The sequence below is a fragment of the Monodelphis domestica genome, chromosome 1 (genome assembly GCF_027887165.1).
Source record: "Monodelphis domestica isolate mMonDom1 chromosome 1, mMonDom1.pri, whole genome shotgun sequence".
Classification (NCBI taxonomy): Eukaryota; Metazoa; Chordata; class Mammalia; order Didelphimorphia; family Didelphidae; genus Monodelphis; species Monodelphis domestica.
In genome coordinates, this window is record NC_077227.1 from 410569200 (window position 1) to 410593298 (window position 24099).

Consider the following 24099-nt stretch of genomic DNA (forward strand, 5'->3'; position numbering starts at 1 on the left):
CTGAATTTGGAATCAGGAAAACCTCGTCTATTAATCCTGACTCAGAGACCTTTCCACTTCTGTGGTTCCGGACAAATCTCGTGACTGCCCTAAATCTTGATTTTCTCATCTGTAAAATGGGTATGATACTCACCATGTCTATCTCTTAGGGTTGATGCGAGAAAATCACTTTTGTAAACTTTCAAATGCTATGAAAAAGAAGTAAGGTCTTTATCATATCACTCAGGTGGTGTATTGTTTTTTTTTTCCCGAGATTTTTTTCTTCCTTCTTTATGTGTTAGGCCAGAGGTGTCAAAAACCAAACGGAGCCTGAGATGTCTCAGCAGCCTCAACCCTCATTAGTCCCAGAGACATACACTGAGCAGGGCTGTGTTCCTAAGTAGTGGTCCAGTGTCAGTTGCCCCAGGGGAAAAGTGATGCCCACTTCTTTTGGCTCTTAAAAAAAGAAGGCCAGGAGAGAGAGGTCTGTGCCTAAGGAGGTGCTCAAGAGCCTTCCCAGTGCAGGTCAAGATGCCAAGATAGGGTCCTAGTGTCCTTACTTTTAGCCCCTGAGGCCCATCCCTTCCTTTCCTCCCCAGAAGTCTGTGCCACTTGCAGGTTCAGCTAACTGACCTGCTTCCTTGATTGCCTCCCAAACAAGAGGGAATTTGCTCCCTTTCTTCAAAGTTTGTGATCACTCATCCAGTGTCCTTAACAAAGACTACATGCCAGAAATGACTGAATTCCCAGAAAGCTGCCCCACTTCTAGGTCCTTACTGAGCGAAACAAGCACTGCCTTGATGGAATTGTGGTTTCTCCTCTGTCTTTTCTGCTGCCATTCTCATAATCATAGGTTTCTTTTCATTTTTTATTCTTAAAAACCCTTACCTTCTGCCTTAGAACCATATTACATATTGGTTCTAAGGAAGAAGATTGGTAAGGACTAGGCAATGGGGGGTTAAGTGACTTGCCCAGGGTCATACAGCTAGAAAGGGTCTGAGATCTGATTTGAACCCAGGATCTCCTTTCTCTACACCTGGTCTCAATGCACTGAATCACCTAGCTGCCTCCTGTATTGATTTTGATTTTGATTCTGAACTGGAAGAGACTAGATGAAACCAACTCATGGAACTCCCTCATTTTATTTGTTAGGTGCCTTGTCCCTTGAACCCAGGTTCATGGACTCTGAATAAAGCACCCTCTTTTACTGTTCCAGGCTCCAAAATACTTTGTTCATATTGTCAAAAGTCATCTTCTAAACATACCCATCTGTTTGTGTCAGTCCTCTTTCCAAAAACCTTCTGTGGCTCCCCACTACCTCACAAATTTCCTATAAACTCATGGATCTGACTTCCAAAAGTCTCTACAATCTGGCTTCAATCTGCTTTTTCAGTCAGATCTTATATATTTCCCATTTTACATTCTTTACATTCCAGTCAATCTGAATTTCTCACCATCCTCACTTCCTGCCCTCCTCAAAGGGTCTCAGCTCAGGCCATTCCTCAGACCTGGAATGCTCTTCTCTACCACCTTGTTTCAATTTGTATAAATTCTTCTCTTTTAAGATCTAACACAACTGCCTTCCTTTTTATGAAGCCTTCAGCCTAATTACTTTCTCTTTTGATGAGAGAAAGAGACAAATTTCTCATCAATCAATTAAACCAATAAGCACCTATTAAGCAGCCCATCAAGAAGCATTTATTAAGCACCAACTATTTACCAAGGAGGGTGCTGAGACCCAGTATCTATTAGGTGCTCGGTACTATTCTAGACAAAGATTCAAAGAGAAAAATAAAGCAGTCTGTATATTTAAGAACTTTATAATGTAGCTAGAGGAGACAACACTTATGTAGATAGGAATATTCAGATAAGATACAAGAGAATTATTTTGTATAACTCTTACCTTCTGTCTTAGGATCAATACTGTGTATTTGTTCCATGGGAGAAGAGCAATAAGGACTAAGCAATGGGGGTTAAGTGACTTGCCCAGGGTCACACAGCCAGGAGGTGTCTAAGGTCAAATTTGAACCCAGGAACTTCCATCTCTAGGCCTGGATCTCAATCCACTGAGCCACCCAGCTGCCCCTATAACATAATTTTGAAGGGAGGTCACTAATAGACTTGCAGATCAGGAAAGGCTTCATGTAGAATAAAATGCTTGAGCTGAGGTTTAGAGGAAATTTGTGATCTAAAAGGCAACGATGAGGAGGAAGTGCATTCTGGGCATGATGCCCTGCCGGTGAAAAGACGTGGAAGCCAGAGATGAAGCATTTTATGTAAAGAGATATAAGAAGGTCAGATTGGGTGAACCATGGAGTTCATGGAGGGGAGAAATAGGTAATAAGACTGTAAGAGGAAATTGAGATCAGGAGGTGAGGGGCTTTAAATCTCCTACCATTTTGTACCTTTAAAGTTATCCCATTGTACCCTAAGTTACAGTTACCTCTGTTTGTCTTCCCCCCTTATTGCATTTCAAGCTTCTTGGAGTCAGCATTACAGAATCTCAGTGTCTGAAGGGTACTTGGAGACTAGGTTGGTCTGACATGTACCTCAACAAGGTTTCCATCTACATATATCTCTGACAAGTGGTGATCCAAGCTTTTGCTAGAAGATCTTGATTAACTGGGCACTCATTTTTGCCCTGTGGTTCTAAGAGATCTGGGCATTTGATTTTTATGATTTGATGAAATATGATGTCTTGGTTCTTTTTTTTTTTTGCCCAGGGTTTTCAGGTGGTTCAATAATTATTTTTAAAAATCCTTGTTTCTGTCCTGGAATTAATACCAAGTATTAGTTCCAAAGCATAAAAACAGTAAGAGCTAGGAAATTGGGGTTAAGTGATTTGCCCAGGGTCACACAGCTAGGAAGTATAAGTGATTAGATTTAAATTCAAGACCTCCCATCTCCAATGAGTCACATAACTGCCCCTAGTCCTGTGATTCTTAAATTACCTCTCCATTTGTTTTCAAGGTCAGTCATCTTTGCTATGAGGAACCTTATAAATTATTTTTTTTCAGTCTTATTACTTTGTTTTAATATTTCTTATTGTCTCATGAAGCCATTATCTTCTATTTTATCCATTCTAATTTCAGGGAGTTTGTTGCTTGGACAGGGTTTTGTACTCTTTGTGTCAAACTATTGAGGATTTTTCTAATTCTTTATTCCAAGGTTCTTATTCTTCTTCTCCTCTCTCATCCCCCTCCTCTAGTTTGTTCATTTTATTTATTACAAACATTTTAAACTTAAAAAAACAAACAAACAAACAAAAAATAATGCTCTATCTCTTCTAGAAATTCTAATTGAACTTGTGCCCATGCTGTGTTTTTCTTTGAGGCTTTGCATATAGATGTTCTGGAATCATTCTTTCTTCTGGACTTGTTAGCTTGAGCCTCCCTGTCACCACAATAGCTCTTTATGATGACATTCTTTTTCATTGTTGTTACTTCCAGCCTGCTTCCCGACATTATACTTTATGTTAGGGCTGGGCTCTGACAATTTCAGGAAGGAATGTCTGGGCTGGCCTTGTGTCTTCCAGATTCCTGCTGCTGCTTTCTTGGGGGTATTGAGTTATTCCAGGATCTCATTCTTACAGCCTATTTCTCAACTTCATACTTTGTGTTTGGGATGGCTGACTGTACTTCTTCTGCTACTCCATCATCCTGGCTTCATGCAATAATCTCTTAATTACTCAATTTAACAGAATTTTCTCAGCCCTCATCTTGCTTGACCTCTCTGTTTGATCACTCCCTTTTCCTTGTTACTATTTTCCCTCTACATTTTTGTGACTGACTCTTTCTTTCTCTCTCCTTCCTTCAATTCCTTCCTTCCTTCCTTCCTTCCTTCCTTCCTTCCTTCCTTCCTTCCTTCCTTCCTTCCTTCCTTCCTTCCTTCCTTCCTTCCTTCCTTCCTTCCTTCCTTCCTTCCTTCCTTCTTTCTTTCTTTCTTTCTTTCTTTCTTTCTTTCTTTCTTTCTTTCTTTCTTTCTTTCTTTCTTTCTTTCTTTCTTTCTTTCTTTCTTTCTTTCTTTCTTTCTTTCTTTCTTTCTTTCTTTCTTTCTCTCTTTCTCTCTTTCTCTCTTTCTCTCTTTCTCTCTTCCTTCCTTCCTTCCTTCCTTCCTTCCTTCCTTCCTTCCTTCCTTCCTTCCTTCCTTCCTTCCTTCCTTCCTTCCTTCCTTCCTTCCTTTCTTTCTTCCCCCCTTCATCTCCCTTTCCCCCTTAACTTCTGTCTTAGTATTAGTTCTCAGAAGGGCAGCAAAGGCTAAGTAGTTGGAGTAAAGTGACTTACCCAGGGTTACACAGCTAGGAAGTACCTGAAACCAGAGTTGAGCCCAGGTCCTCCCAACTCCAGGCCTGGCTCTCTATCCACTGTGCTACCTAGCTGCCTCTGTGACATGTTTTCCTGTTCTCTTCCCATCTGTTTGACTGTTTCTTCTCAGTCTCCTTTGCTGGAATGTCATCCAAGTCCCATTCACTTATTGTGGTACCCACCCAATAGCCTCCTGTCTAGGGCCCCTTCTTCTTTTTATATTCTTTCATTTGTTGATCTCATGTTTCTATGGATTCTATCATCTCTATGCTGATGATTCTTAACCCTAATCATCCAGTACTAGCCTCTCTCCCAACTTCCAGAGACATATCTCCAACTGTCTATTGGAAATCTCAACTTGATGTCTCATAGATATCTTAAACTCAAAATATCCCAAAATAACATGATCTTTCTTCCCAAACCCTCCCCTCTTCCTTACTTCTCTGTTATTGCCAAAGTTACCACAATCTTCTGAGTCACACCAGATTGCTATATAGGTGTTATCTTCAACTTTTCACTCTCTCTCAATTGCCCACCTCCCCATATTCAATCAGTTGTTAAGCCCTGGCTAGTTTATCTTTGTAACATCTCTTCCTTATATTTCCTCTCCTCTAACATTGCCACTACCCTGGTCTAGGCCCCATGTTACCTGACACTTAAACTATTTTAAAAAACAACAACTTTGCTTCCCATCTTAGTAACAACACTAAGACAGCAGGGCATGGACTAGGCAAAGAAGTTAAGTGACTTGCCCAGGGTCATACAGCTAGGAAGAATCTGAGGACAATTTCGAATCTAGGACATTTCATCTCTATCCATTGAGTCTTCTAGCTGCCTCCTCATGCCTGGATGATTGCACTAGCCAGCTGATTGATCTCTCTGCCCTGAGTCTCTCACTCCTGTCCATCTTCCACTTTGCTGTCAAAGTGATTTTTTTAAAGCTGTCATGCTCATATCCATTCAATAAATTCCAGTGGCTCCCTTCCACCTCAGGGGTCAAAGATAAACCCCCTTGTTTGGCAGTTGAAGCCCTTCAGAACCTCCTTGCCTTATACCTCTCCAGTCTTTTTATAATTTACTCACCCCCATATATGCTGAGATCCAGTGACAATGACCTCCCTGCTCTTCCTCTTTCAAGACAATCCATCTTCTAACTCCTGGCATGTTTACTGGCTTTCCTCCATGCCTGGAATTCTATCCCTTTTCATTCATACATCCTGGTTTACTTCAAGTCCCAGCTATAATTTTGCCCTCTAAAAGAAGCTATTCCTCTCCCTCTTTAAAAACCCCAATCACAACCCTTACCTTCTGCCTTAGAGCTAAAACTTGTCCCTTTCCTCTGTCTGTTATCTCCAGTTTATCCTACGTATCTCTTTCCTATACTGAATTCATTTTCATGTTTTTCTCTCCCTTTAAACTGTGAGATCTTTGAGAGTGGGATTGTCTTTCTCTCTTCTCTGTGTCCTCAAGCTTAGCACAATGTCTGACCCAAAGCAGGCACTTAATAAATACTTGCTGACTGACATACTAAAGCACTTTCCATGGAACAAGTCCAGCCATTTGGGAAAGCCATTTGGAACTTGCCCCACAGTTATTGGACTCTGCATACACTTTGACTTAGTGATTCCAGGACCAGGTCTATAACCCCTCGAATGAGGAAAAGGACACATGTATAGAAGTATTGATGGGAGCTCTTTTGTGGTGGCAAAGCATGGGAAACCAATCAACAAATTGGGGAAAGGTTGAACAAGTTATGGTATATAAATGTGATGGAATACTATTGTGTACCACAGCTGCCATGAAATGAGGAAAAGGATAGTTTTTTTAATTGTCTAGGGTGATTTTATTGAAAATTTTATTTAATTAGTCAATTTAGAGCATTATTCCTTGGTTACAAGAATTATATTCTTCACCTTCCCTCCCCTCCCCTCTCCCGTAGCTGACACGCAATTCCACTGGGTTTTACATGTGTCCTTGATCAGAACCTATTTTCATGTTGTTGATGTTTGCACTAGGATAATCATTTAGGGTCTACATCCCCAATCATATCCCCTTTGACTCATGTAACAAAGCAGTTGTTTTTCTTCTGTGTTTCTACTCCCACAGTTTTTCCTCTGAATGTGGATAGTGGTTTTTATGGTAGATTCCTCCAAGTTGTTCAGGATCACTGCACTGCCACTAATGGAGAAGTCCATTACGTTCGATTGTACCACAGTGTATCAGTCTCTGTGTATAATGTTCTCCTGGTTCTGCTCCTCTCACTCTGCATCACTTCCTGGAGGTCGTTCCAGTCTCCATGAAATTCCTCCGCTCTATTATTCCTTTGAGCACAATAGTATTCCATCACCAACATACACCATAATTTGTTTATCCATTCCCCAATTGAAGGGCATCCCCTCATTTTCCAATTTTTGGCCACCACAAGGAGTGCAGCTATGAATATTCTTGTACAAGTCTTTTTCCTTATTATCTCTTTGGGGTACAAACCCAGCAGTGCTATGGCTGGATCAAAGGGCAGGCAGTCTTTTAGTGCCCTTTGGGCATAGTTCCAATTTAAAAACAATTTTTTTTTTACAATCAAAATCTATTTTTATTGAGTGTCATGTTCAAGGTTGGCTTTGTACATATGTTAGTAGAACAGGCATTTGTTTACATGGTATGGTTTGGGGGAGCACAAGGGAGGTCTTACCTCCCTCTTCCCCCAATCTCTTGCTAGCCACAGTGCTTAAAGTTCCAAAGATTTTAATTCCATAGATTTTTTTCCCTCCTTGAAATGTAAATACTTCTTGGAAGTAACACATTATTCTTTGCCAGTCATTTGCAGAAATTACTTTTTCTTTCAGCATAACAGCTAACAGAGTAAAGATTTTTAAGGGAATAGGATATATAGGGTTCTGAGAGTAGGAGGCAAAGGGATGCTTAGGGAATGCAGGCTCCTTCACCATCATAGAGAAAACACCATGAGAAGGCTGTTAAGATGGAAATGCCAAGAAGGTAGATGTCAACTAAAAGAAAGGTTTAAGTAATTGTCACTGCAAAGCTCTGGCATACTAAGATTGATCATATCCTTTAATAATACTTCTATTTCAACAGAGCAATACCTTCCCCACAAAAAATTTAAGAATCTCATAAAATGTCAACCTGCTACTCTTAGTAGATCATAGGATTGAGAGCTGGTTGGGACCTCAGAGAGATCACAAAGATCACATTTTACAGATAAAGATTTCTGAGGTCAAGAGAGTTTAAATGAACTGCCAAGTTCAGTCCTTAAAAGTCAGTGTTTGGACTTAAGTCCTTTGGGTTAAAAAAGGGAGTACTTTTTTTTCCTGTTATACTGCACTTCCTTTTATCAGACAGGATATAACAAAAAGCAAATTATTATAGAACTAATAATCCAAAACTAGAGTGAGGCTAAACAGTTACCATTTCCCTTGAATAAAAATGAAATTACAATAGGCATCATAATGGGAGTATAAAAATAGAGAAAAGATTTTTAAAAATTCACACAATTATTGCATGCATATAAGATATAGCAGGTTCCATGTTTGGCAGAGAAAAAAATAATGTAAAATCTAAGCTATCATGACTATTAAAAACATACTGCATTATGTTTCATATGATGATTGGAAAGAAAGGGCTGAAAATAACAGGTTATAATGTCTAGATTGCACTTGAATTTCAATCCTGTGTTTTTAAGTGAATGTTTTAAGTGAATTTCAAGTCTTCTGCCTTCCACACACCAGAAAGCTCATACTAGTATATAATGCAAAAAAAACCAAATCCATATCTATGCTCACTTAATCCAAAAATAAAAATTCTTTTCTTATTTTACATTTTTATTCTTTTCCTTTTGTTACTAAAATAGCACTCAGACCTCTAAAATAGGCATTCACATAGTATAGTTATTTCTAAATCAAAGCCAAGTGAAAGGCAAATCGATTATAATTTGTTTCAGTTGCTGTTAAATATGGTATTTTGAAAGCCAAATGTAACTGTCTCTTGGTGATTTCTTCATTAAAGTTTGTAAAATTCCAGAAACAATTTCATCCATGTTTACAGATATTCCTTTAAATTTGAGAGAAAGTAAACATTTTTCCTATTTCTAATTATGCCTGAGTTATAAACTTATAACCACTGGCAGCCTTACATGGAAATTCGATGCATCAACAATATGTGAAATGAAGTCGAATTTGAGGTAGAAGTTGAACAATGTAGTCCATAACTTCTTTATAGGACTTAACATTCCCAGCTACCATCACATCTTTCTAGTTTCTTTGTACATGACAGTCTTAAGTTGTGTAAAATTAGTTATATAAAATTATATACAAAAAACAAGACAGGCAAGCTTTTGACATGTTAGAAGAGGATGTATTGGCTTTCCTTGATAGATGTCAACATTTATATTAATAGTAGCCACAAGGAGGCTGTTGATTATAACCATAATTTCCATACTGATGATGGTAATAAGGTTCTTGTCTGTGCTGCTGATAATTATTACCCCAGGGTCTTCCATGACATAGATTAGATCTGTTGTCACTTGGCCAACTCTGCCTGCCATCCCTTCCTCAAAATTGTCTGTTATCTTGCAACCTATTGCCTGTTTCTTTGATTACCACTAGATCCACTGTTCCACTCTTCAACAACTGGAGGGGAGTCTGTGGGGTGTTTCAGGTATTCTTGGTACTCTGTATCATCTTCTGTGAATTGATTGGCAAACACCTCTTCAAAATTTGGAACAGCATCAAGAGTGTCAGCCATTCTGAAATCTGCCCTCAGTGTCTTAGAGTTGCTTACACTGTTGACTTTTTTGTTGAAAAAAATCTAAGTCCTAGAGAATCAGTTTCTTTCTCAAAGGATGGCCCAGTTTATCCCAGCTGGCAGCAGTCGCTTTTCAGCACCGTCCTTCAGCACCAAATATGTGGGCTGGTGCCTCCTCTCTTCACAGTTCTTGGGGCACCCATAGTTCCAAATTGCCCTCCAGAATGGTTGGATCAGTTCACAACTCAACAATACCAGCAATGCATTAATGTCCCAACTTTGCCACATCCCTGAAGAGGATAATTTTGGAGAAACCTTGAAGATTTGTATGGATTGATACAGAGTGAAAAGAGCAGAACCAGGAGAACTATTTATATAATAATATGAAAAAGATATTATATTACTATTATAAATATTTTAAAGATTAACAACTTTGAAAGGCTTAGGAATGCTGATCAATGCAATGAACAACCACAATTTCAGAGGTCTCAAGATAAAACAGACAGGGAACAGCTAAGTGGCTCAGGGGATAGAGAGCCAGGCCTAGAGATAGGAGGTGTTGTAGGGGTTCAAATCTGGCCGGGGCAAGTCACTTAACCCCCATTGCCTAGCCTTTAATTCTCTTTGCCTTGGAACTGATACTTAGTATTGACTCTAAGACAGAAGGTAAAGTAATTTTTAAAAAATGATAAAACATACTACTTATATCCTGATAGGTGATAAACTCCAAGTATGGATTTAGACAACATTAAAAAAGAAACAAAACATGATCAGGGACAGCTGGGTGCCTCAGTGGATTGAGAGCCAGGCCTAGAGATGGGAGGTCCTGGGTTCAAATTTGGCCTCATATAATTCCCAGCTGTGTGAGCCTAGGCAAGTCACAACCCCCATTGCCTGGCCCTTACCATTCTTCTGCCTTATAGTCAATACAAAGTATTGATTTTAAGATGGAAGGTAAGAGTTTAAAAAACAAAAACAAGCAAACAAAAAAAAAACCACATAATGTGGGAATTAATTTTGTTTGATTATATGTGTTTATTTTTATTCAAAGATATTTTATTTCCCAATTACATGTATTAACAATTTTCAAAGTATGTTTTCTAAAATTATAAGATCCAAATGATCTCTCTTCTTCCCTTCCCACCCCCCTCTCAGAGATAGTAATTTGACCTGGGATACACATGTCATCATGCAAAACCTACTTCCATGTTGGTTATTGTTGTAAGAGAAGAGTATATGTATTTATTACAGTAGTTTTGTTTTCTTTCTCAGTTGGGGGGGGGACATAGAAGGGAGAGGAGGAGGATTTTCATTTTTTGGGGAAAAAACTTAATTGATTGGAAATGAGTTTAAAAACCGTTGTGTGCTTTCTGACTGGAAAGCCTGGCTGGGAGGTCTTGTCTCTCTCACTGACACTGGGAGCCCCACTGTGGATACAGACAGACCTTTCAGAACCTTGAAGAAGCAAGGCCTTGACAAAGGTTGGGTTGTGCAGAGGCTGCTCGAATTAGAAAAAGGGGAAAAAAGCAGAAGGGCGGTTGTCCCAAGGCTTTCTCCTGAAAGGGATTCTGGCAGGTAAGTGCTTCATTCTCTGTCTCCTTGTGCCACCAGCTGGAGCTGTTTAAGAACCTTGGGAGCTACTCTAATCAGAGGGCAGATCCTGCAGGCCTTTCGGGCGATCCCCTCGTTTCTGAGGGAGATTCCTGGTGTGGTAACCCTCTAGTCTTGGCAAGAAGGAGGAGTCCTGGTTTCAGGTAATTCTCAAAATTCTGGGAAGAGTGATCTTTAAAGTTAGCCTCTGATGTCACACCGAGGCTGTTTGGGGCCAACGATGAAGCCCCCAGATCACCTGAGGGAAGCCACAACACAGTTCAGTTCAGTGTTGGTGCTTTCCTGTTGCAGGTAAGGCTGGCTTCATCTTGTCTGAAGAGCTAAGGATTTGTTTGGTTTTTTTTCTTGTGAGGCAAGACTGATTCAAGACAAAAACAGCTCACGTTTATGTTAATTTATTTTAAGATTTGTCTGTATGTATTAGCTCATATGATCATTGCTACAACTACAATGTTATCATTCTCACTTTACATTTAAATACTGATTTTTTAGAAAACATTTTATTTTATTTTAATTTATTTTCTTTTTTAAGTATGATTTTATTTAAAAACACTTTTCCATGGTTACATGATTCACATCCTCTCCCTCCCCTCACCCCTCCCCACTCCTGGAGCTGACAGGCAACTCCACTGTGTTATATGTGTATTATCACACAAAACCTATTTCCATATTATTCATTTTTTACAAAACATTTTAAAATTTCATTTTTTTTTAAACCCTTACTTTCTGTCCTTCTAACAACTCTATGACAGAAGGGCAAGGGCTAGGCAAATGAGGTTAAGTGACTTGCTCAGGGTCATACAACTAGGAAGTACCTGAGACCATATTTGAACCCAGGACCTCCCAACTCCAGGAAACTGAGGCTGAAAGAGGTTAAGTGATTTGCCCAGAATCACATAGCTAATTAGTATCTGAAGCAGGATTAAAAAAAAATTAAAACCTTTACCTTTTGTCTTAGAATCAATAATGCTAAGCACTGGTTCCAAGGAAGAAGAGAGATGAAGGCTAAGCAATTGGGATTAAGTGACTTGTCCAGGGAGCGACTGAGCCCAGATTTGAACCCAGGTTCTTCTGACTCCAGGCCTAGCTTGGGGCAGGATTTAAAGTTGGCATTTTTCTGTTCAGAAGTTCAGTATTCTATCCATTGTACCACCCAGCTGCCATCTAGATATTCACATCTGTTCCTTTCTTCTGAGGACTTTGGAGCCTTCCTAGTGGTGGTTATGATTATCTAGATGTCTATTTACTTGTCCTGTCCACTGATGATTCACTTTGATTATAAGAAGGTGGAACAGGAACACGGTTCATCAGGTCCTGTAGACTTTATCTCCCATCCAATGAGACCTGAACACGCAAGGACTATGGAGAAATCTAGAGAGAGCACGTGGCTAGCTGTCAGCAGTGTCTGCTGGGCTTCCTCCTTTCATCTCCCCCACGAGCGTCCAGTGGAGGCCTGGATGCCTTTGCTCCCATCTCTCTGCTCCATCTCTTCCTTCGGTCACATCAGGGTAGTGATCTGGGCTGGGCCTGGCTCCTGGGACCACGTCAGACCCCTGCATGGAGTCAGCAGAGTCTATTTGATCTTTTCTGTGAACTATCCCTGATGAGAGAGGCACTTTCCTCTTTGGTCTTCTGTATGAACTAAATACCAGACTGAAAAGGGTGTTTCTTTATCTTGTCCGCTTTGGGGACCAAAAAGCATTTTCAAAATGGTTTAAACTAGAAGTTGGTTATAGCAGATGAATGACTTTCAAATGAATGACATCCTCTGGGTAGCTCTGAGAAGGAGTTTCGTTTTATTAGCTATAGGAACAGATGGTACCTTGGAGACATTTCACCTGTTGGAGAAGGGGAAAAATATTTTAAATAGAAGAATTATATCTCGGAGGCAAAGAGAGAAAAAAAAATTTGATCTCAAACAATTAGTGTTGAGAGCCTGCCAGAGTAAAATTGGAACAGATCCCGGAAAAAATAATTGAACTACCAGGTATTGTCCTGTCTTCATTATTAATGATTAAATGCCTGCAAGAACTTTTTCTTTTCTTCTCTAGTTCAAGTATATGTGAATTAACCCTTAAGTAAAAATGAATGAAAAATTAGAGTCTGTTTAAAAAAGAATTGTCCCAATCTGAGCAAAGATCTTTTTTCCTGTTTTTGGCTAGCCAGAAAGACAGGGAAAAGATCATGCTAATTATAAGCAGACCAAAACTGAGTTTATACTAAATTCATAGTGAAATAAATGCCTCTGGTTTACTTGTTGTTGTCAGTCCTTCTAGTTATAGATGTCTCTTCATCCTCCCATTAGGGTTTTTTTTTGGCAAAGATACTGGAGTGGTTTGTCATTTTCTTCTCTAGCTCATTTTACAAATGAGGAAACTGAGATAAACAGGGTTAAGCAACTTGCCCAGGGTCTCACAGTTAGTGAATGTTTGAGATTAGATTTGAACTCATATCTTCCCAACTCTGAGTTTATCCAGTATGCCATCTAACTGCCATGATTTACTACACATTTTTAAACTGAAAATTAATAAACTTGACTGTGCCCAATTCTTATTCCTTTATTGTCTCTTTCACAGAGTTGTAAGTTGCAAGTTCTGAACTGTATTCATTTCCCTCCTAGGAGCTATTGTTACTGAAAGGGGACATTTTAAAAAAATCCATTCTTCATTTTTAGTGGGAAAGCTTTACATTGCCCATATTATTCTGAACACATGATTTAGTTGAATTCAATTGTTTGCCAAATTGAAGGAATTTTGAACTTTCATAAATACCTCCAAAAGAAATAGGTAAAGAAAAGCATTTAAAAAACGTCTTTCTTTTCTGTCTCAGAACTGATATTAAATATTGGTTCTAAGGCAGAAGAAGGCTAGGCAATGAGGGTGAAGTGACTTGCCCAGGATCATATAGCTAGGAAGTATCCGAGGTCACACTTGAACCCAGGCCCTCCCAATTCCAGGCCTGCTACTCTATCCACTGAGTCATCTAGCTGTGCCAAGAAAAACACATTTTTGAAAAGAATTAGTCCTAATGCAGAAAGCATGCTAAATTGACTAGATATAGAAAAAATAGAAAAAAAGACTAGAACTAACAATACAATTGAAACATATATGCCATGGTTTTGAATAAAGATGCTATGGACAGCTAGTATCTATCTGGAACTGTAAGATTAAGATTTGTCAGATTAAAGTGCTTGACAACTATTATGTCACTTCATTCTTACCACAATCCTGTTATTTTTCCCAATTTACAGATGAGGAAAGTGAAGCAAACAGAGATTAAGTGGCTTGCCTGGGATCACAAAGCTAGTAAATATCTGAGACTGAATTTGAATTTGGGTCTTCCTGACTCCAGGTCCAGCTTTCTATTCTCTGAGCCACTGGAAGCAAATAAAATTTAAGATTAAGAAACTAAGTGTAGAAAGAAAGAATAAAACAGATAGGCATGAAAAAGAGAAATGAAATAATTGCAGACTTCACGTGACTTGCTGGACATTTGAAAGCTATTGGAGATTCAGAAAAATTAATGGGAAAAAATGTTTCACAGAAAAGTTTCTACCTGTTGGTTCTACCAATGGTTATATTTAGGATAACAGACTACTTCTGGAAAGACAATTTCTCTCCAGGAAAGTGGGGAGATTTCAAATGATCTTTAAGCTTAATTTCACAAATGCTGGTGTCCTGGTATAGATTTAGAAAAGGAAGATGGAACAATAAAGTAACTTTAGAATTGACCCATATAAGTCAGACTTAGGCTGGGTTAGCTACATTAGTTGGGGACAATTATTTTGATGGCAAAGTTGGTGTGGGATGTGAATAAGAAGCGCTAAGTCCTTTTTCAGCCAGGTAAATGAACAGTGCTGGAGTTTTGAGTGTAACTGACATCAAAAGCCCTAACTGGGAGAGACATGCCTGGATTTTTTTCTTATCAATAATTAGAAATATATTCATTTGGACTAATGTTGCCGGATCATTGGCAGTGAGTTCAGCCTCATATTTCAAATTGAATTATTCATTAGAATACTTTAGGCTAATGCTAAAAATTTATTTTTAGGCTAAGGCTAATTTATGAGATTTAAGCATTCTTACTGTGGAAAGTATTATCAAAGTGTCCTTTTAATATTTGGTAATGATATTTAATGTGTGATGCATGTAGAATATTAAGGGACGAGATCCTCTTTGACCTCAGTGCTCAGAGTAGAAATATTTATATGGTACTCCCTTTGGCCAGTGATGGCTCAAATATTGACAATGAGAATATGTTGGCATATCAAGAGTTAATTTGGTTTTGTTAAAATGGTTCAAGAGACCCTGAAAAATCTGAAGGTGCAATTATGTTTGCAATAGGTATTAACTGTGATCTCAAACTATTATCTTCAGTCTTTGATTCTCCAGCATCAGGAAGAACAAATAAGACTATAGCTCATGAATTAGCTAAAAGCCAGCTCAGCTGGTTGAAGTATTTTCATGAATTTTCAGCTTAAAATAAATTGAATTTTAAATCTAAGAATAAATTGAAATCAGAAATGAAGGTACATTTGGAGGTTCTCAGAATACAGTAATTAGAAAATTGTTTTGGACTTTAAATCTTCAGATTAACTATGACAAAAAGATTAGATGAATTTTCTAAAATTTATGCATCTGGAAATGGCTTTGTCTCTACAGATTACCTAATGGTGTCTGACTCCCATCTCTTCATTCCTACCAGATGGGGGGATATCACTTTTACAAGCAATTTAGTAAGGAATTAGTTTGATACATGGCTCACCTTCCCATCCCATTCAGCCATTAGCCTGCACCTCTTACCTTCCCAGAGGAAAATTTCCTTCCCTCCTTATCTTTCCTTTGTATCCGTTGTTGAAGGTAGGGATTATCTCTTAAAACAACAAACAAAACACAGCACACAGGTTGCCAGACAGTATGTGATTAATAAATGCTTTTTCATTCATTCATTCATTCATTCATTCATTCATTCATTCATTCATTCATTCATTCATTGTGTGATTAACATTGTCCTCTGTGGAAGAGGCATGAAGAGAGAGAGGACAGGTCATGCAATGGGGGCTGAACACTTCTGACACTAGGAACTCGACATCTTCAGAATCTGGATCAAAGATCCTGAAAGCCCGTTTAAGCTCCTTCTGTGATTTGAAAGGATTGTCCACAAATTTTGGGAAAGGGCGCTTTATGGACTCCAGTTCATGTGCGGAGAATTGTCTATGGGCTTTGGAGTGTATCACACCAGCATTAGTAGTTAGCTTAGTGACCTCCTTTAAAGGACAGATTTTTTCAGGTTCACCAGCAGCCATGTTCTCATTGTCACCTTCAGTGTCCTGAGGTACATTCTTTGTTTGCCCATTGTCCTTGCCCATAACCAGATCTAGTCCTTTTTCCTTAATCAGTTGTTCAAACACAGCCTTAATCATGCCTTCTAGGTTGTTCTCAATAGTCATAATCTTTTCTGCTTTAAGGGGAACCATAAATCTGAATACTTTCTTCACTTGAGTCAGAATTCGAAGGACAGCCATAAAGAGTACATATACTTGTGCCAAGACTTGCCAGAGAACTAGTTCATGTTGAAATGGCAACTGTAAAACAGACATTGTTATGTTGCCAACATAATCCAAAGTTTCCACTACCATATGGGTAAATTTGCTATATAGTAAGTGGTATACCCCCAAACAGGCAATGGCTGCGATGACCACCATTCCACAAACAACTTGTTTGAACATATTGTCTTACTTCCTTAACTACCCTGCCTGAAGGATTGTGGGGTACAGTCAGATTTGGTATGCCAATTGTAATAAATGGTTAATCTGAGTTGAACTATTTCTTATTGTTGTAACTGAATACTCTGGCAGGCTAGATGGCTGCTAGTATGGGGACTCTTGAGATAGACACTGAGAGATAGAGATGTTGCTTTAGGGGAATGCTCTGGGGTTTGCCTACTGATATCTACTGATGACTAGTAGATCAATATTTTTCCAAACCTCCTCCTCCCTTCACTCCCTCCCTTCTTCCACCCTCTCCCTCCCAGTTTCTTCTTAAGCTTGTGGCTTCACCCCTCCCCCCTGAGTGGACTATGATATTTATGAGGAAAAACTTCTTCCTTTCTTTTCTAAGGTAAGGGATTTATTGGGATAACAGGACAAGGAAACTGAGGTGAGAGGGATGAGGGTTTCCCTAATCTAAAATGAAGATTATGAGGGTTTGGGAAGTCACAACTGTGACAGGGGGACAGTCAGAGAGATGGAGGATAACTGTTAAGTCTTCTTTTCACAAAGCCACCAAGGTCTCTCAGTCTAACTTCAGAAGGCCCCCCAGGGTCCTTCAGCCTGGGATAGAAGCTAGTAGGATCCGTTGAGCTTCTTCCCCTTCCATCCAGGCTTGCCTCCCTTGGTCAGAAAAAAACCCAGAGCCAAGGTTTCTCTCTCCTTTCTTGCTCAATCACCCCCAGAGAGAGACAGAATCAGTTCCTCTCTCCCTGGCCAGCTTCAACTGCCTCCTTCTGGGAACATTCCATTTGGAATCTTTGTCTTGATTGACAGACAGGTCCCCAGCTTTGTTTCTTGCATGTCCTGGCTTGCAAGTCCTCTCTCTCTTCATGCCTCTTAGACACCTCTAAGAACATAAAAACAAAATGCAGTTCACAAGAATGGGGAATATTTAGAAGGTTAGCAAATGATTCAATGCATTGTCTACCTTGTATTTTATAATAATAAATTTGAGGATTTGTCTCTAGGAAATCTGAAACCTAGTGTCTGTTATGCATTATTCTATAGTCAGTCAATAAAAATTTATTAAGCTAGGAACTGTGCTAATAATCTCTGGGGATTCAAAGAAAGGTTAAAGCCAGCCTCTGCTTCTGAGGAGCTCTTAACTTCCTGGGGGAGTGTTACATGCAAATAACTTATGGGTAAATAAGCTAGATATGGGATAAATAGGAAATAATCAACAGAGAAAAGGCACTAGAATTGTGTTGGTAAACCTATGGCACACATGCTGGAAAGTGCTGCTTCCCTCCCCCTCTCCACAAGCCTGAAAACATTTCTCCTATCACTCTCCCTCTGCCCAGCAGCCCAATGGGAGCACTTCCTACCTCCCCTGTCTAGGGTAAGGCAGGGATTCACATGTGGCTTGAGGGTACAGTTTGGGCACTTAGTCTCTAAAAGGTTTTCTAGCACTGCACTAGAATTTAGTGAGATTAGGAAAGAATCCCTGTAGAAAGTGAAGTTTTAGCTGGAACCTGAAGGGTGAAGATAAGAAGGAGGAGCTCTCCAGGAATGTGGGGGGGGGGTAAAGAGAGAGAAAATGCCCAAAGTTGAGAGATGTAATGTCTTGCCTGCTGTAAGGGATAGAGATAGGAACTAGACCTCTGCTTTCATTGATGTAGGAAATTCTCAGATAAAGAAACTCACTCTACCATGCATTTTGGTACCTTTTTTCCAGTGTTAGAGTTCCCTAGAGCACTGATGATTAAATTTTTTTATTCAAAGATACTTTATTTTCCCAACTACACATAAAATAATTTTCAACATATGCTTTCCAAAATTATAAAATCCAAACCATCTCCCTCCTTCTTTTACCTCTCCCCTCTCAGAGATGGTAAGCAATTTGATCTGGGCCATACATGTATTAGCATGTAAAACATACTTCCATATTGGTTATTGTTGTAAGAGCACACTTATATAAAACCAAGACCCCCAAATTAAACCGTAACTATACCAATGTGAAAAACACAGTGCTTTGATCACCATCTATCTGACTTCAACAGTTTTTTCTCTGAAGGTGGATAGCATTCCCCACCATAAGTCTTTCAGGATTGTCTCAGATCATTGCATTGCTGAGAGTAGTCAAGTTTTCATTGTTAAAGCACTGAAGATATTAATGACTTACCTAGAGTCACACAGCCAGTAAGGGTCGGAGAGAGGACATGAATTTAGTTCTTCTTTGATCTCTATCCATTTTGCCTCTTAGCTGTCAACAAAATCCCAATATCTGTTGGTTTTGATGTTAGCTATGCAGATAATAATTTTACCGTGCTTTAGTTCTAGGCAAGTAGGTAACAAAATAGGTATATTGCTAGGCCTGAAGTTAAGAAGACTAATCTTCGTGAGTTCAAATCTGGCCTCAGATCCTTACTAGCTATATAATCCTGGGCAAGTCACCTAACCCTGTTTGTCTCAATTCCTCATCTTTAAAATGAGGTAGAAAAGTAAATGATAAACCACTCCAATATCTTTGCCATGAAAACCCCAAATAGGGTCACAAAGTTAGATATAACTGAAAAATGTCTGAACAACAACAAAAAAGTGTCTAGGTTGATGAATCAGCATTTCAGTAATAAAGAGGAAAGTACTGGGAAGTGATGAATGACAGATTCTGTTGGATATTGCTATTGCTTTTTTTGTCTTTCAACTTTTTATCACCTAACTTACCTTTTGTTTTCTCAACCCTGCTGTAAAACTATGACTGGTCAGCCATCTACCTCTAGTTAAAGAACCTGCTTGTGTATCCATGGTCCACTCCTCCTTTTGTGTACACAAGTAATAAAAATACCTTGGCTAAGCAAGAGCCTTGTAGAGTACTGACTTAATTCTTCAACAAACATTTTTTTTCCTGGCTATCATTTCATATTGTTGACTCCTATTGAGTTTACAATTCTCTAAAACCCTCAGATATTTCCTACACAAACTGCCATGCCTCTGATGTTTTTTCATTGCAGAGTTCTGCTTTTTAAACAGAAACATAAAACTTTACATTTACCATTATTTAATTCTATCTTATAAGATTCAGCTGAACATTCAAGTTTGGCAAGACATTTTTTATTTTTAAAATTTTTTCCATGGTTACATGATTCTAATTGTTTCCCTTCCCGCTCCTGGAGATGGCAACAAATTCCACTGGGTTATACATGTATTACCACTCAATAGCCATTTCCATATTATTCATTTTTGTAACAATCTTTTAAAACCAAAACTCTAAATCCTATATCCATATAAACAAGTGATAAATCACATGTTTTCTTCTGCATTTCTTCTCCCAAAGTTCTTTCTCAAGATGTGGATAGCATTCCTTTTCATAAGTCCCACAGAATTGTCTTGGATCATTGCATTGCTATCAATAGCAGTCAATTACATTTAATTGTCCCACAATATTTTGGTTAGTGTATCATGCTCTCCTGGTTCTGCTTATTTCACTGTGCATCAGTTCATGGAGGTCTTTCCAGTTCTTATAGAAGTTCATTGATTCATCATTCCTTTCAGTACAATAGTATTCCATCATCATCATATTCCATAATTTGTTCAGCCATTCCCCCATGGAGGGACATTCCCTCATTTTCCAATTTTTTGCCACCACAAAAAGCTTGGCAAGACATTTTAAAAACTCTTTTTCTGTTATCCAACCAAGTAATTTGCAAATCTAGTAATGATGCCACTTATGCATCCAAGTCATGAAAAAAATGTTGTCTAATTCACAATCATGTATAAACATCTCTGGGACATATTACAAAAGAGCTTCTTCCAAGTTTCTTTTCAACTCTAGTGATTCAACCCTTCTCTCATCTAGCTAATAGCACTACAGTCGAGCCCACATTGAGCCATCTTATTTTTGAGAATAGAATGCAAAAAAGTATCAAATATTTTCTTAGAATCTTGGAAAGCTTTATTTACAGTATAACCTGAATTACTCCTCTAGTAATACTATCAAAAAAGGAAATGAAGTTAGTATGACTTGTCCTGTTTTCGATGAGGTCATTACTGGCTCTGTATGGTCCCAGCTCCCTTTTCTAGATGTTGATGACCAATCTCTTTAATAATGTGGCTCTGACTTCTGCCAGAAATCACAGATAAATTCACTGGCTGATAGTTTATGGCATCCACTCTTCCCTTATTTGACTATCAGGATATTTGGCATTGGCATTCTCCATCCTGTGGTAGCTTTCATGTGTTGCTCAATCTTCCTTCCTTCCTTCCTTCCTTCCTTCCTTCCTTCCTTCCTTCCTTCCTTCCTTCCTTCCTTCCTTCCTTCCTTCCTTCCTTCCTTCCTTCCTTCCTTCCTTCCTTCCTTCCTTCCTTCCTTCCTTCCTTCCTTCCTTCCTTCCTTCCTTCCTTCCTTCCTCCCTCCCTCCCTCCCTCCCTCCCTCCCTCCCTCCCTCCCTCCCTCCTTTCTTTCTTCCTTCCTTTCTTTCTTCTTTCTTTCTTTCTTTCTTTCTTTCTTTCTTTCTTTCTTCTTTCTTTCTTTCTTTCTTTCTTTCTTTCTTTCTTTCTTTCTTTCTTTCTTTCTTTCTTTCTTTCTTTCTTTCTTTCTTTCTTTCTTTCTTTCTTTCTTTCTTTCTTTCTTTCTTTCTTTCTTTCTTTCTTTCTTTCTTTCTTCTTTCTTTCTTTCTTTCTTCCTTTCTTCCTTTCTTCCTTTCTTCCTTTCTTCCTTTCTTTTCCTCTATCTCATCATCGCAGAAGTGGGAGATTATGGGCATCAAAAGCTAAATGTGCTCAGACTTTACTGATGTGTTGGTTAATTTTACTAAACTGCTTTTCTTTCTTTTGTTATAGGAGATGGCTTTCTGTGTAAGGGAAGAAAGAGGGACATATAGGGAAATGAAGATGATACAACAACAAAAGATATCAATATTGCTAAAAAAAAAAAAGAATTCTGTGACAAACTTTCCCTTTCTACAATTTGGTTGTGGCTTAGTTCTTGTCAAGATGGTGGTAGTTGGTTTGAGGGTGGAGGAAGGGAGGGAGGGAGGATGATACCCCCTGCCTTCAGCATCTCTTCCCACCTGTTAAATTTGCTGATGCCAGAGCAGAGCAGGCTTGAGATGCTTCAGGCTACTATGGTCAATCACCTCTTGGTTATCAGAACAGGCAAGTTGGGGTGTTGCCCATAACCCCTGAGGATTCTTAGAACTCCAGGACCAGATGGCAAATCCCTTAGCCATTACTAGAGCTGATAGACATGAAAAGGAAACCTTATTGTTGTAGAAAGAGAATCTGTGATTCTTACAAGAACTAAATGAACTCCAGGTTATGTCAGCACTATTTCATCAGGCAGGAGCCTTGAGTATAATGGACTATTAGGCAGAGACCCCATTTTCTTTCTAAGAGATTACAGACACTCCTCCCCCAACTTCTCCCACCTGATCTACCACCCCCAGAGCATGAAGAGAAAAAGCCAAGAACATTTGGAACTGGGCCTACTGTGGCTATGGGGAGGCAAGGCTGGTCTCAAATCAGATCCAGGTGGTACTGAGTGAGTCGTGGGAAAAGGAGAAACTTGCTGGCAGGGTGCTACTGATCTGGACACACAGTGGGTTAGAGGTAAGGCTGTGGGAGGGGTAATAGATTGCTTGGGTGGAACCAGAGATGTATGGGAATGCTCAGGATGGCACAAAGCAAAAAGATGATGAACAATTTCATGAAATGTTTCATAATGTCCTGATTCTTCCAAGTGTTTCCTCCATGAAGCAGCTTTCCCTGACCCCAATCCACACTAATCTCTGCCTCTTTGGAACAGTCATAACTATTTCATATTTCATTTCCACTTATCATTTCTGTTTTCCTTTCAGTCTTAGTGTAGTATCACCTTTGACATCAGGTGTTTTTAACCTGGGACCCACAGCCCCACAAGGGGTCTACTGACAGCTTTTGCAAATTACCATACACTATATCACAAATGTGTTTTTAAGGAAACATTTTGGGGAGGGAGGGAGGTACCTGGGAACTTTAATGTAACAAAGAAATTTTAAAAAAAGGAAATAGTTAACTGAGAAAATATTTTGATAACTATATTTTAACATAGTTGTTTTCCTTTGTAATGATAAGGATTTTATTTTATGCACTTTCAAACATTCTTCCCAGAAGGGGTTCATGAACTTCACTAGACTGCAGCCAGGGGTCCAGGACATGAAACAAGGAATAGCTCTCGTTGGACACGATACCTACCTGTTTCCAAGTTCTAGTGCCTTCTCCAATTACCTTACATTTTATATGAACCTAGATCTGTTTTCTCCTCTGAAGTTGCAAGCTTCTTAAAAGTAGGGACTATTTATTTTTGTCTTTGTAGCATTGGTGATGAGTACAGTGCCTCGTGCTTTGTAGGTGCTTAATAAATGCTTATAATTGAGCAATAAATATCTTGCCTTTTACTGCCAATGATCTTTTCATTTGTTTCTCCTCTGACTAATTTCCTTGAGGGTGGGGACAATGGCTCCTGATAAGAGACAGCTTAAGGGACTCAATAGAATGCTAGACCTAAAACAAGGAGACCTGAGTTCAAATCTTGTTGTGGGGCCTTATTAACTAAATGACTTAAGGAAAATTATTTTAATATCTGCCAGCCTCACTTCTAGAATGTTTTTGCTGCCTTTCCACCCTGGAGAAAACTCCCTTGTAAGGTCACTCTCCTGATTGTTGACACTCTAGGCTATACTATCATTTCTTTAGGGTCCCCAGCCATTCTCATTTCACTCCTAACTCTCTCTCTCTCTCTCTCTCTCTCTCTCTCTCTCTCTCTCTCTCTCTCTCTCTCTCCCCCCTTTTTTAACTAGCAGCCTTAACCCTTCTCCTCAGATACCTCCCTTCTTATTTCCAGCTTCCCTTTATATGTGTATTTCCTCATTTGAACATTTGAATGTAAGCTCTTGGAGGTGGTGACTAATATTTGCTTGGATTTGTATCTCCAGTGCTTAGCACACAGTAAATGCTTAATATATTCTCTCTCTCTGTCTCTGTCTCTCTCTCTTGCTCTCTCTTTCTCTCCTCTCCTCTCTCTCCTCTGTCAGTCTGTCTCTATCTACATCTCTGTCTCCACCTCTTTTACTATTTATCAATCTATTCCTATCTGTCTGCCTTTCTATCTATCTATCTAGGTAGTGCAGTGGATAGAGTGCTGGGCTTAGAGTTAGGACTTATCTTCCAAAGTTCAAATCTGGCTTCAGACACTAACTGTATGACCCATGACAAGTCAAATAATCCTGTTTGCCTCAGTTTACCCATCTGTAAAATTAACTGGAGAAGGAAGAAAATAGCAAAGTGCTCTGGTATCTTTGCCAAAAAAGCCCCAAATGGGGTCACGAAGAGTTAGACACAACTGAAAACAACAGAACAGCAACTATCTATGTACATTTATTCATCTATCTTTCTACATATATCCTTCTATCTATCTACATTTGTCTATCTATATCTACATAGATCTATTTATCTATCCAATACTTGTGCTGTGTCAGAGACTTGTGGGAAGAGTACATCATGACCCTTAACATGTTACGCAAATTTGAATTGCTCTCATTATATTTCACCGTGTCTCCCATAGCACCATGCAAGTAAGTGCTGGCTGTGTGTGGGCTCACGGCCTCTGCAGCCACATGGCACCTCCAGAAGTATCAGGCTTACTTAGCATGGCGCCAACATCATCTACTGCAGTGATGAGTGAACAATTACCTCATTCTG

General features: G+C 39.1%; 1 long non-coding RNA gene and 1 pseudogene across 1 annotated transcript; one reads left to right on the plus strand and one right to left on the minus strand.

Moving 5' to 3' along the window:
- Positions 1–23028, plus strand: LOC130456420 (uncharacterized). Its single transcript, XR_008915244.1, has 3 exons — positions 1–120; positions 10653–10795; positions 21202–23028. It is a non-coding gene; the product is annotated as an uncharacterized LOC130456420 (long non-coding RNA).
- On the minus strand, positions 8546–9389 carry LOC100011517 (RNA guanine-N7 methyltransferase-activating subunit-like protein; annotated as a pseudogene).
- Positions 23029–24099: the final 1071 nt, after the last annotated feature.